The 13625-nt window shown below is 46.7% G+C and overlaps 1 long non-coding RNA gene across 1 annotated transcript; it reads left to right on the top strand.

Moving 5' to 3' along the window:
• The first annotated feature begins 1675 nt into the window (after positions 1-1675).
• LOC139249993 (uncharacterized) lies at positions 1676-10970 on the top strand. Its single transcript, XR_011591255.1, has 3 exons — positions 1676-1719; positions 2441-2527; positions 10169-10970. It is a non-coding gene; the product is annotated as an uncharacterized lncRNA (long non-coding RNA).
• The last annotated feature ends 2655 nt before the right edge of the window (positions 10971-13625 follow it).

Here is a 13625-nt window from a genome sequence, read left to right as displayed (position 1 = left end):
AATAGTTCTTTCTAAGTTCATAATTATATCCTAAGCCAAATATCCCATTGACTATCCCAATCACTAATCCCAATCCTAACAAATAACTACAAACCACAACCACTAAACCTTCATCTAAACCCAGCCCGGTTACCAAGGCTAAGAACATCTGAACTTGGATTAGCAGTGGGCCATCTGGCCCCTTGAGCCCACCCCGCCAATCAATAAGATCTTGGCTGATCTGATCTTGGCCTCAATTCCACTTCCCTGCCCTCTCCCCATAAACCTTGACTCCACCATCTTTCAAAAATCACTCTATCTGCAACTTAAATATTTTCAATGACCCAGACTCCACTGTTCTCTGGGGTAGAAAATTTCAAAGATTCACGACCCTCCGAGAGAAGAAATTCCTCTTCATTTAATTTTAAATGGGCGCCCCCTTATGCTCAGGCTTTGCCACCTAGTTCTCGATTCCCCCACAAGAGGAAACAGAGATCAGTGGGGAAGCTAAAGAGCTGATAAAGGAAGTATTTAAACAATTATTTTGATGCAAGAAATACTGCAGGGTATGTTAGTAACAAGTAATTGTAATCAACTAACCCATCAAAGTAAGGAAAGGCAATTACAAAGGTCAGAACATTTCAAAGTTGATCACATGCAGTATGTGTGAAGATCTATTAACCACATTCAACAATCGTTAAATACAGAAAATAACAGATTTACAATCTTACACAAGATAGTTCTTTCAAGGGTTGGTTGAAAGGAACGTTAAATGAGTGTAAAGTGAGACACGCCGGTTCAGTCTGAGACATCCACAAGCCGGATACTCAAATGAAACAAGTTTGGGATTTGATGTGGGAAAAGATGAATTACGTGAGAAGTGAAACAATCTAGAGTAAGAAAAGTCCCAGAATGGAAGGGACGGGAACATTAACGAGTCTATTTTTATGGAGAAATCCAATATTGGACACAGGGTGTTTGAAACAATCCTGAGACAGAACATTACTGTCCAGCTCAGGGACAGGGTTATACAGAGCAGCAGGAACAATGACTGAGTGCCAGAATGAACATGTTCAGTGCCCAATGGGGGCCCAGGAAATCCTGTCCCAGTCACTGAGGTGGTCTTGGGTATTTACCCAGCATTCCCCGCGATGGAGAATGTGCCGAGCCCAGACTACAGGTGCTCAGTGCGCAGGTGCGAGACCGAGCTGTGTTTGGAGCATGCGCAGTGCGTGTAGTGGCGGAAAGGACATGGTGAACATCTGTTCCGCAAAACAGTCCATTGTCCGCGGGGCGGAGGGGAGTAAAGGACCAGCGGGGAGCCGGGGAGGCTTCATAAACAACCGGTGCCCGCCGGAAGCCCGGAATAATAACCGGAATATCGGCGGCTGCAGCCTCGAGGCTTTCTCCTGGTCGGCGGCCATCTTTGTACAGGAAGGCAGGGCCAGTCCTCCGCCATCTTGGTTCAGTGAGCAGCAAAGCGCATGCGCGGCCATCTTGGTAAAGTAACCGCTGAGTTCCTTTGCTCAGATTCTGATAAGAGTAAATTGAATTTTACAGATTGAATTAATACAGAGAGCTGCGCATGCGCGGTTCAGCCCCACCCCCTGTGTCATTCCCAGTGAGCAGAATAGCACATGCACCCTCCCCTGCCCCAGCCCTGCCTGGGATCACCATTCACTCAGTGAGTGGAAGAAGATGGTTTAAAACATCCGGGATTGGAGACACCACGACCCCGGGGTAAGGCTCAGAGATCAGCATTGAGTCCGGGGGGAATTCAGGGGGAGTCGGGGGCTGTGTGTAAGGGGCAGAGTGGACCAAGAACCAGTCTCAGTGCGTGGTGTGAGTGGGGGAAGGGAGAGGCCATTCTCGGGCTGTGTGTGGACAGTGTGTGTCCAGGGTAAGGGAGACAGAATGGGCAGAATCCGCTATTTACAATCTGCTGCTTTCTCTCTCCAAACCAGCAGTGAACGTTCCTGGTTTAGTTCCCTCGGGGGCTGTGTGTCAGAGGCAGAGTGGAGCAGGAACTAGTTCCGGGACATGGTGTGAGTGGGGGAAGGGGGAGGCCATTCTCGGGCTGTGTGTGGACAGTGTAAGGTAACAGAGAAAGTAAACCAGTCGCTCTTTCAAATCATTGCTGCTTTCTTTCCCCAAATAAGTAGTGAATGTTCCTGATTCAGTTCCAATATCACCGTGTCTGTTGTTCTTGGGCAGTGAGCAGTGGAAACACAGTCTGAGAGTGAGGATATGGGGAATTTCACAAAGTGCATCTATTGCAGATACCAGGAGAGGAGAGTGGGAGAAGATATTTTAAAGACGCGTTATATTTCGGTGAACTGAGTTCCCCAAAACCGTGTTGCTGATGATCGAGAGCTACATTGTCACTCCCTCAGATACATCGTATTGTCCCCCGAATCCATATCTTAGAACTAATAATGTTCTCGTATTATTATTCTCACAGCAAAATTCTTCAACCAGCCAGAACAAATTAGATCTTTCCTCCACCCAGAATACAAGGAACAGTGCAGGCAGCTCCTTCTCACACACAGTAAGTAGATTATCACTCACAGAGCGCAGACACACAGAACTGGGCTCAATCCTATTGTCACAGACAGCAGAAGCTGTCAGTCCCACAGTGATCCGAAGTGGCAGAGTTACATTGTGAATCTTACAGCCACATGGAGCAGTATAATCACATGCTGTTTCACCATTGAAACAGATCACACTGACAGGTACATTAAACACCCACACTCACTTGCCAGAAACTGGCAGGTAGAGAATAAAACACAATCATCTATCAGAAAAAATGTCAAACAGAAAGTATAAACCACACTCACATATCAGAAGCTGATGGGTACAGAGCAAAAGCCATATTCATGTTTCAGAATCTGACGGATTCAGTATTTAAACCCCCGAACATACCAGATGATGACAGGTGCAGAATAAAACCCACATTACCGTACCACAGACTGACAGATACACACACCCACATATATGAAAGTGACAGTAACAGAATAAAATCCCCACTTACATACCAGAGAGTGACAGGTAAAGTGTAAATCCCATGTGCACATATCGGAAAACTGAAAGGCAGTAAGTAAAATTGTTACTTGCATCGCAGGAACTGATCGGGGCAGAGTAAAACCCACACACACACATCTGAACAATGACGTGGAGAACGCAAAATCTTCACTCACATATCAGAGAAATACAGGTAAAAATTAAAATTGATTCTCACGTTCACATACCAGAGACTGGAAAATACAGATTAAACTCAGACTACCGCAGCAGAAACTGAGAGGCACAGATTAAACCTCAACACACACCAAAACCTGACAATTACAGAAAAATATGCACACTTGCATATCAGAGACTGAGTGATACAGTATAAAACCCACACTCACATATGAGAGACTGAGAGATACAGTATAAAACCCATACTCACATGTCAGAGACTGAGAGATACAGTATAAAACCCATACTCACATCTCAGAGACTGAGAGATACAGTATAAAACCCATACTCACATATCAGAGACTGAGAGATACAGTATAAAACCCACAATCACATATGAGAGACTGAGAGATACAGTATAAAACCCACACTCACATATCAGAGGCTGAGAGATACAGTATAAAACCCATACTCACATATCAGAGACTGAGTGATACAGTATAAAACCCACACTCACATATCAGAGACTGAGTGATACAGTATAAAACCCACACTCACATATCAGAGACTGAGTGATACAGTATAAAACCCACACTCACATATGAGAGACTGAGTGATACAGTATAAAACCCACACTCACAAATCAGAGACTGAGAGATACAGTATAAAACCCATACTCACATATCAGAGGCTGACATCTTCAAATCCATATCCCCTTAACATAAATTGACATACAGTGACATGCCCAGACTCACGAACCAGTAATTGACAGGTACAGGGTAAAGATCTCTCTTTCATTCCAGAAACTAACAGGTACAACGGAAAGTCCACTCACAATTAAACAGAAACTGGCAGGTATAGAGTAAGGCCCACAATCACATGTCAGAACGTGACAGGTACAGAATAAAACCCAGGCTCCCATAACAGAAATGGAGAGATACAGATAAAGGCCCACACTCACATACCAGAGACAGATAGATACAGAGTAAAACTCAGACTCATTTACCAGAGACCGACAGATTCAGCAGAAAACTCACCTCCATAACACAAACTGACAGTTCGAAAGTAAAACCAATACTCGCTCAGGAATTGGTGGTACACAGTAAAACAATACTAACATACTGGAGAATGTCGGATATGGAGTAGAGCTCACATTCACATAACAGAAATGGACAGATACAGCGCAGAACACACTCACACACCAAGAATGGAAGAAACATCGAAAATAGGTGCAGGAGTAGGCCATTCGGCCCTTCGAGCCTGCACCACCATTCAATCTGATCATGCAACTTCAGTACCTCACTCCCGCTTTCTCTCTATACCCCCTGATCCCCTTAGCCGTAAGGGCCACATCTAACTCCCTCTTGAATATATCCAACGAACTGGACTCCACAACTTTCTGTGGTAGAGAATTGCACAGGTTTACCACTCTCTGGGTGAAAAAGTTTCTCCTCATTTCAGTCCGATATGGCTTATCCCTTATCCTTAGACTGTGACCCTGATTCTGGACTTCCCCAACATCAGGAACATTCTTCCTGCCTCTAACCTGTCCAGTCCCGTCATTATTTTATATGTTTCTATGAGATCCCCTCTCATTCTTCTAAATTCCAGTGAGTGTAAGCCTAGCTGATCCAGTCTTTCTTCATATGTCAGTCCTGCCATCCCGGGAATTAGTCTGGTGAACCTTCGCTGCACTCCCTCAATAGCAAGCAAGTCCTTGCTCAGATTAATAGACCAAGACTGCACACAATACTCAAGTTGTGGCCTCACCAAGGCCCTGTACAACTGCAGTAACACCTCCCTGCTCCTATACTCAAACCCCCTCGCTATGAAGGCCAGCATGCCAGTTGCTTTCTTTACTGCCTGCTGGACCTGCATGCCTACCTTCAGTGACTTGATGTACCATGACACCCAGGTCTATTTGCACCTCCCATTTTACTAATCTCTCACCATTCAGATAATCTGCCTTCCTGTTTTTGCCACCAAAGTGGATAACCTCACAATAATCCACATTATACTGCATCTGCCATGCAATTGCCCATTCACCTAACCTGTCCAAGTCACTCTGCAGCCTCTTAGCATCCTACTCACAGCTCACACTGCCACCCAGCTTAGTGTCATCTGCAAACTTGGAGATATTACCTTCAATTCCATCGTCTAAATCATTAATATATATTGTAAATAGTTGGGATCAATGCACTGAACCTTGCAGCACCCCACTAGTCACTGCCTGCCATTCTGAAAAAGACCCGTTTATTCCTACTCTTTGCTTCCTGTCTGCCAACCAGTTCTCTATCCACGTCAATACATTACCCCCAATACCATGTGCTTTAATTTTGCACACTAATCTCTTGTGTGGGACCTTGTCAAAAGTCTTTTGAAATTCCAAATACACCACATCCACTGGTTCTCCCTTATCCACTCTACTAGTTACATCCTCAAAACACTCTCGAAGATTTGTCAAGCATGAATTCCCTTTCATAAATCCATGCTGACTTGGACCAATCCTGTCACTGCTTTCCAAATGCTCTGCTATTACATCTTTAATAATTGATTCCAGCATTTTCCCCACACCGATGTCAGGCAAACCGGTCTATAATTCCCTGTTTTCTCTCCCCCTCCTTTTTTTAAAAATAGGGGTTACATTAGCTACCCTCCAATCCATAGGTACTGATCCATAGTCCATGAAATTCAGGAAAATGACCACCAATGCATCTTCTATTTCTAGGGCCATTTCTTTAACTACTCTGGGATGCAGACTATCAGGCCCTGGGGATTTATCGGCCTTCAGTTCCATCAGTTTCCCAACAACCATTTCCTGACTAATAAGGATTTCCCTCAGTTCCTCCTTCCTGTTAGACCCTCAGTCCCCTAGTAATTTTGGGAGGTTATTCGTGTCTTCATTCGTGAAGACAGAACCAAAGTATTTGTTCAATTGGTCTGTCATTTCCTTGTTACCTATTATGAATTCACCTGATTCTGACTGCAAGGGACCATGTTTCTCTTCATCAATCTTTTTCTCTTCACATATCTATAGAAGCTTTTGCAGTCAGTTTTTATGTTCCCTGCAAGCTTATTCTCATACTCTATTTTCCCCCTCCTAATTAGACCCTTGTCCTCCTCTGCTCAATTCTAAATTTCTCCCAGTCCTCAGGTTTACTGCTTTTTCTGGCCAATTTATATGCCTCTTCCTTGGATTTAACACTGTCCCTAATTTCTCTTGTTAGCCACGGTTGAGCCACCTTTTCGGTTTTATTTTTATGCCAGACAGGGATGCACAATAGTTGTAATTCATTCATGTGATCTTTAAATGTCTGCCATTGCCTATCCACCGTCAACTCTTTAAGTATCATTCACCAGTTTATCCCAGCCAAATCACGTCTCATACCATTGAAGTTTCCTTTAAGTTCAGGACCCTAGTCTCTGAGTTAACTGTGTCACTCTCCATCTTAATGAAGAATTCTACCATATTATGGTCACTCTTCCCCAAGGGGCCACGCATGACCAGATTGCTAATTAATCCTCTCTCGTTACACAAAACCCAGTCTAGGATGGCCTGCTCTCCAGTTGGTTCCTCAACATATTGGTCTAGAAAATCATCCCTGAGGCACTCCAGAAAAACCTCCTCCACAGTATTGCTAAGTTTGGTTAGCCCAATCAATATCGAGGTTAAGGTTACCCATGATAACTGCTGTACCCTTATTGCACGCATCCCTAATTTCCTGTTTGATGCCATTCCCAACCTCCCTACTACTGTTTAGTGGTCTGTACATAACCCCAACTAACGTTTTCTGCACTTTGGTGTTTCGCAGCTCTACCCAAATAGATTCCACATTATCCCAGCTAATGTCCTACCTTACTATTGCATTAACCTCCTCTTTAACCATTAACACTACCCCACCTCCTTTTCCTTTCTGGCTATCCTTCCTGAATATTGAATACCCCTAGATGTTATGTTCCCAGCCTTGGTTACCCTGGAGCCATGTCTCAGTAATCCCAATTACATCATATCCATTAACAGCTATCTGTGCAGTTAATTCATCCACCTTATTACGAATGCTTCTCGCTTTGAGACTCAGAGCTTTCAGGCTTGTTTTTTTTAAACACTCTTATTGTTGTAATGTGGCCCTTTTTGTTACAGAATGAAACCCACAGACAATTACCAGAAATTGATAGGTACTGGATAAAACCCACGCTCTCGTATCAGAAACTAACATACAGAGTAAAACCCTCATCCACATACCAGAGATGGACAGATAGAGTCAAATCCACACTCCCATACCAGACACCCACTATATAAGAAAATAAGAACATAAGAAATAGGAGCAGGAGTAGGCATACGGCCCCTCGAGCCTGCTCCACCATTTAATACGATCATGGCTGATCCGATTATGGATCAGGACCACTTCCCTGCCCGCTCCCCATAACCTCTTATTCCCTTATCAGTTAAGACAATGTCTATCTCTGTCTTAAATATATTCAATGTCCCAGCTTCCACAGGTCTCTGAGGCAGCGAAATCCACAGGTTTATAACCCTCTGAGAGAAGAAATTCCTCCTCATCTCAGTTTTAAATGGGGGCCCCTTATTCTAAGATTATGCCCCCTAGTTGTAGTCTCCCCGATCAGTGAAAACATCCTCTCTGCTACCACCTTGTCAAACCTCCTCATTATCTTATACGTTTTGATAAATCACCTCTCATTCGTTCTTCTGAATTCAATGAGTAGAGGCCCAACCTCCTCAATCTTTTCTCATAAGTCAACCCCCTCATCTCCGGAATCAACCTAGTGAACCTTCTCTCAACTTCCTCCAAAGCAAGTATATCCTTTTATAAATATGGAAACCAAAACTGCACGCAGTATTCAGGTGTGGTCTCACCAATAACTTGTATAACTGTAGCAAGACTTCCCTGCTTTTATACTCCAGCCCCTTTGCAATAAAGGCCAAGATTCAATTGGCCTTCCTGATCACCTGCTGTACCTGCATACTAACCTTTTGTGTTTCATGCACAAGTACCCCCAGGTCCCGCTGTACTGCAGCACTTTGCAATCTTTCTCCATTTAAATAATAACTTGCTCTTTGATTTTTTTTCTGCCATAATGCATGACCTCACACTTTCCAACATTATACTCCATCTGCCAAATTTTTGCCCACTCACTGAGCCTGTCTGTGTTCTTTTGCAGATTATTTGTGTCCTCCTCACACATTGCTTTTCCTCCCATCTTTATATCGCCAGCAAACTTGGCTACGTTACAGTCGGACCCTTCTTCCAAGTCGCTAATATCGATTGTAAATAGTTGGGGTCCCAGCACTGATCCCTGCGGCACCCCACTAGTTACTGATTGCCAACCCAAGAATGAACTATTCACCCAACCTCTCTGTTGTCTGTTAGTTAGCCAAACCTCGATCCATGCTAATATATTACCCCCAGCCCGTGAACTTTTATCTTGTGCAGTAATCTTTTATATGGCACCTTGTCAAATGCCTTCTGGGAGTCCAAATACACCACATTCACTTTATCCACCCTGTTCAGTACATGCTCAAAGAATTCCAGCAAATTTGTCAAACTTAACTTCCCCTTCATAAATCCATGCTGACTCTGCCTGACCGAATTATGCTTTTCCAAATGGCGTGCTAATGCTTCTTTAAGAATGAACTCTTCAACATTTTCCCAACCACAGATGTTAGGCGAACTGGTCTATAGTTTCCTGCTTTTTGTCTGCCTCCTTTTTAACCAAGTGCTGCTCTCAGTCCCCGGGCAACACCGAGTGCGGCTCTCAGTCCCCGGGCAACACCGAGTGTGGCTCTCGGTCCCCGGGCAACACCGAGTGTGGCTCTCAGTCCCCGAGCAACACCGAGTGTGGCTCTCAGTCCCCGGGCAACACAAACACCGAGTGTGGCTCTCAGTCCCCGGGCAACACCGAGTGTGGCTCTCAGTCCCCGGGCAACACCGAGTGTGGCTCTCAGTCCCCGGGCTACACCGAGTGTGGCTCTCAGTCCCCGGGCAACACCGAGTGTGGCTCTCAGTCCCCGGGCAACACCGAGTGTGGCTCTCGGTCCCGGGGCAACACCGAGTGTGGCTCTCAGTCCCCGAGCAACACCGAGTGTGGCTCTCAGTCCCCGGGCAACACAAACACCGAGTGTGGCTCTCAGTCCCCGGGCAACACCGAGTGTGGCTCTCAGTCCCCGGGCAACACCGAGTGTGGCTCTCAGTCCCCGGGCAACACCGAGTGTGGCTCTCGGTCCCCGGGCAACACCGAGTGTGGCTCTCGTCCCCGAGCAACACCGAGTGTGGCTCTCAGTCCCCGGGCAACACAAACACCGAGTGTGGCTCTCAGTCCCCGGGCAACACCGAGTGTGGCTCTCAGTCCCCGGGCAACACCGAGTGCGGCTCTCGGTCCCCGGGCAACACCGAGTGTGGCTCTCAGTCCCCGGGCAACACCGAGTGTGGCTCTCAGTCCCCGGGCAACACCGAGTGTGGCTCTCAGTCCCCGGGCAACACCGAGTGTGGCTCTCGGTCCCCGGGCAACACCGAGTGCGGCTCTCGGTCCCCGGGCAACACCGAGTGTGGCTCTCGGTCCCCGGCCAACACCGAGTGTGGCTCTCGGTCCCCGGGCAACACCGAGTGTGGCTCTCGGTCCCCGGGCAACACCGAGTGTGGCTCTCGGTCCCCGGGCAACACCGAGTGTGGCTCTCGGTCCCCGGGCAACACCGAGTGTGGCTCTCGGTCCCCGGGCAACACCGAGTGCGGCTCTCAGTCCCCGGGCCACACCGAGTGTGGCTCTCGGTCCCCGGGCAACACCAAGAGCGGCTCTCGGTCCCCGGGTTCTCTTCCCTGAAGGACAGTACTGACCCAGATGTGTTTTTATGACAATCCGGCAGCTTTCATGGTCACTTTTTTCTAGTGCCGGCCCCACAAATGACCAGATTCATTAAGCTCCATTTCACAACCTGCCTTTATGTTTTTGTGGGTTCTCTCTCACACTCCCTTTTTCCTGTTTGAAATTCACTTTACAGGGTGTTAAAAGGGGAGGATTTGTAGACTGGAAGCTGAAACCAAACATCACCTCAAGATCTTGCAGTCACTCGGTACATCGGGACTGGAATATCATCAGCTTTTGACCATGGAAGCAGAAGGCACCGTTCACAGTGGGGAGAAACGGTACACGTGCTCTGTGTGTGGACAAGGCTTCAGTCAATCATCCAACCTGGAGAGACACAAGTGCAGTTACACTGGGGAGAAACTGTGTAAATATGGGGATTGTGGGAAACGTTTCAACTACCCGTCCCAGCTGGAAACACATCGGCGAGTTCACACTGGGGAGAGGCCATTCACCTGCTCTGACTGGGATGGGATTCACTACATCATCCCACCTACTGACACACCAGCGAGTTCACACTGGGGAGAGGCCATTCACCTACTCTGAGTGTGGGAAGGGATTCACTGCATCATCCAGCCGGCTGAGTCACCAGCGAGTTCACACTGGGGAGAGGCCGTTCACCTGCTCCGACTGTGGGAAGGGATTCACTGCATCATCCCAACTGCTGAAACACCAGCGAGTTCACACTGGGGAGAGGCCGTTCACCTGCTCCGACTGTGGGAAGGGATTCACTACATCATCCAACCTGCTGACACACCAGCGAGTTCACAAGTGAACGCAGGGGTTGGATTCTGCTGTTAATCGCATTCTGGACTGCATGACTTCATTTTGATAGTTGGGGTTTATAACTCCTGTAACGCTGATGTTAATAAATCCTGTAACTGGAAAGGTGTTTAATATTTGGGATACAGACATATAAATTAGTGTTGCTTTAAACACATTGCTGTGGTTTTTTGTCTTTCCCACCTGAGGGTTTAGCATCACCTGGCTGGAGTTGAGAAAGGACAATCTATGGGGTGGATCCTACAGGGGGGAACAGAACTTCAGCCTGGACACAGTCCTTCAGGGACACACTGAGATCACCTCATTCTTCTGAACTCCAATGTGTATAGGCCCAACCTACTCAACCTATCGTCATAAGTCAATCCCATCAACTCCGGAATCTGCAGCAGACATGAGCAAGGACCTGAGGCTTATTAAAAGACACATATTTCATTTCAGACAAGGTTACCCTGGGAGAAATGTTCAATTAGAACATGAGAACATAAGAAATAGGAGCTAGAGTAGGCCTTTGGCCCCTCGGGCCTGCTCCGCCATTCAATAAGGTCATGGCTGATCTGATCATGGACTCAATTCCACTTCCCTGCCCACTCACCATAAGCCTTTACTCACTTATCGCTCAAACATCTCTCTATCTCCGCCTTAAATATATTCAAAGACCCAGCCTCCACAGCTCTCCTGGGCCGAGAATTCCATTGATTTACAACCCTCAGAGAAGAAATTCCTTATTTCAGTTTTAATTGGGTGGCCCCTTATTTTAAGACTATGTCCCCTAGTTTTAGTTTCCCATATAAGTGGAAATATCCTCTCTGCATCCACCTTGTCGAGCCCCCTCATTATCTTATGTTTCGATAAAATCACCTCTCATTCTTCTGAACTCCAATGTGCTTAGGCCCAACCTATTCAAGCTATATTCATAAGTAAATTCCCTCATCTCCGGAATCATCCTCGTGAACCTTCTCTGAAGTGCCTCCAATGCAGGTATATCCTTCCTTGGAGACCAAGATACGGAGTCCATTACAGGCAAAATGCCACAAACCAGTAGCACACTGGCACCTTAACAGTGTCTCATTGGCCTACAGGCTTTTCTTAAATAGATTTGCTGAGTGGATATAAACTTAAACCAGGTTTGCAGATGTGATGCTCTATTCACATATTGAAGGTCGAAGAGATGCTGTGAGACACATGCTAAGTCCAGTAGCTGAAAGTGATTAACAGACTGGGTTTTGTGTTTACTGATCCCAGGCGTGTTACCAATACCAGCAAAATCGAAGCCCATGGAATAACGGGGACCGTGGCAGCATGGATATGATAGTGGCTAAGTGATACACACAGAGTAGTGGTAAACGGTTGTTTTTCAGACTGGAGGAAGTGGTGTTCCCCAGGGGTCGGTATTGGGGCCACTGCTTTTTTAAAAATCTATATTAATGACCTAGACTTGGGTGTACAGGGCACAATTTCCAAATCTACAGCTCACACAAAACTTGGAAGTACAGTGAACAGTGAGGAGGATGGTGATAGACTTCAGAAAGACATAGACAGGCTGGTGGAATGGGCAGATGTGGCAGATGAAATTTAATGCAAAAAAGTTCAAAAGTGATACATTTTGGGAGGAAGAAAGAGGAGAGTAAATATAAACTAAAGGGGTGCATGAACAGAGAGACCCAGGAGTATATGTGCACCAATCACTGAAGGTGGCAGCACTGGTTGAGAAAGTGGTTACAAAAACTTAAGGGACCCGAGGCTTCATGAATAGAGGTATAGAGTCCAGAAGTGTGGATATTATGTTGAACCTGCAGAAAACTCTGGTTCGGCCTCAACTGGAGTATTGTGTGCAGTTCTGGGTCATCATCATCATCATAGGCAGTCCCTCGGATCGAGGAAGACATGTTTCCACTCTAAAAATGAGTCCTTATGTGGCTGAACAGTCCAAAACGAGAGCCACAGTCCCTGTCACAGGTGGGACAGATAGTCGTTGAGGGAAGGGGTGGGTGGGACAGGTTTGCCGCACATTCTTTCTGATGCCTGCGGTTGATTTCTGCATGCTCAGCGCCCTCCCGGATGATCTTCCTCCACTTGGGGCGGTCTTTAGCCAGGGACTCCCAGATGTCGATGGGGATGTTGCACTTTATCAGGGAGACTTTGCGGGTGTCCTTGTAACATTTCCTCTGCCACACCTTTGGCTCATTTGCTGTGAAGCAGTTCCGAGTGGAGTGTTTGCTTTGGGAGTCTCATGTCTGGCATGCTGACAATGTGGCCTGCCCAGCAGAGCTGATCAAATGTGGTCAGTGCTTCAATGCTGGGGATGTTGGCCTGGTCGACGACGCTAACGTTGGTGTGTCTGTCCTCCCAGGGAATTTGCAGGATATTGCGGAGAAATCGTTGGTGGTATTTCTCCAGCGACTTGAGGTGTCTACTGTACATAGTCCATGTCTCTGAGCCATACAGGAGGGTGGGTATTACTACAGCCCTGTAGACCATGAGCTGGGTGCTGGGGGTAAGGTACCTACTGTATATAGTCCATGTCACTGAGCTATACAGGAGGTGGGTATTACTACAGCCCTGTAGACCATGAGCTGGGTGCTGGGGGTGAGATACCTGCTGTGCATAGTCCATGTATCTGAGCCATACTGGAGGTGGGTATTACTACAGCCCTGGAGAACAGGAGCTGGGTGCTGGGGGTGAGGTACCTACTGTACATGGTCCATGTCTCTGAGCCATACAGGAGGGTGGGTATTACTACAGCCCTGGAGACCATGAGCTCGGTGCTGGGGGTGAGATACCTACTGCACATAGTCCATGTCTCTGAGCCA

The sequence above is a fragment of the Pristiophorus japonicus genome, unplaced genomic scaffold (assembly GCF_044704955.1).
Source record: "Pristiophorus japonicus isolate sPriJap1 unplaced genomic scaffold, sPriJap1.hap1 HAP1_SCAFFOLD_336, whole genome shotgun sequence".
Lineage (NCBI taxonomy): Eukaryota > Metazoa > Chordata > Chondrichthyes > Pristiophoridae > Pristiophorus > Pristiophorus japonicus.
The sequence above is the reverse complement of the archived record's forward strand: the minus strand, read 5'-3'. Positions and strand labels throughout refer to the sequence as shown.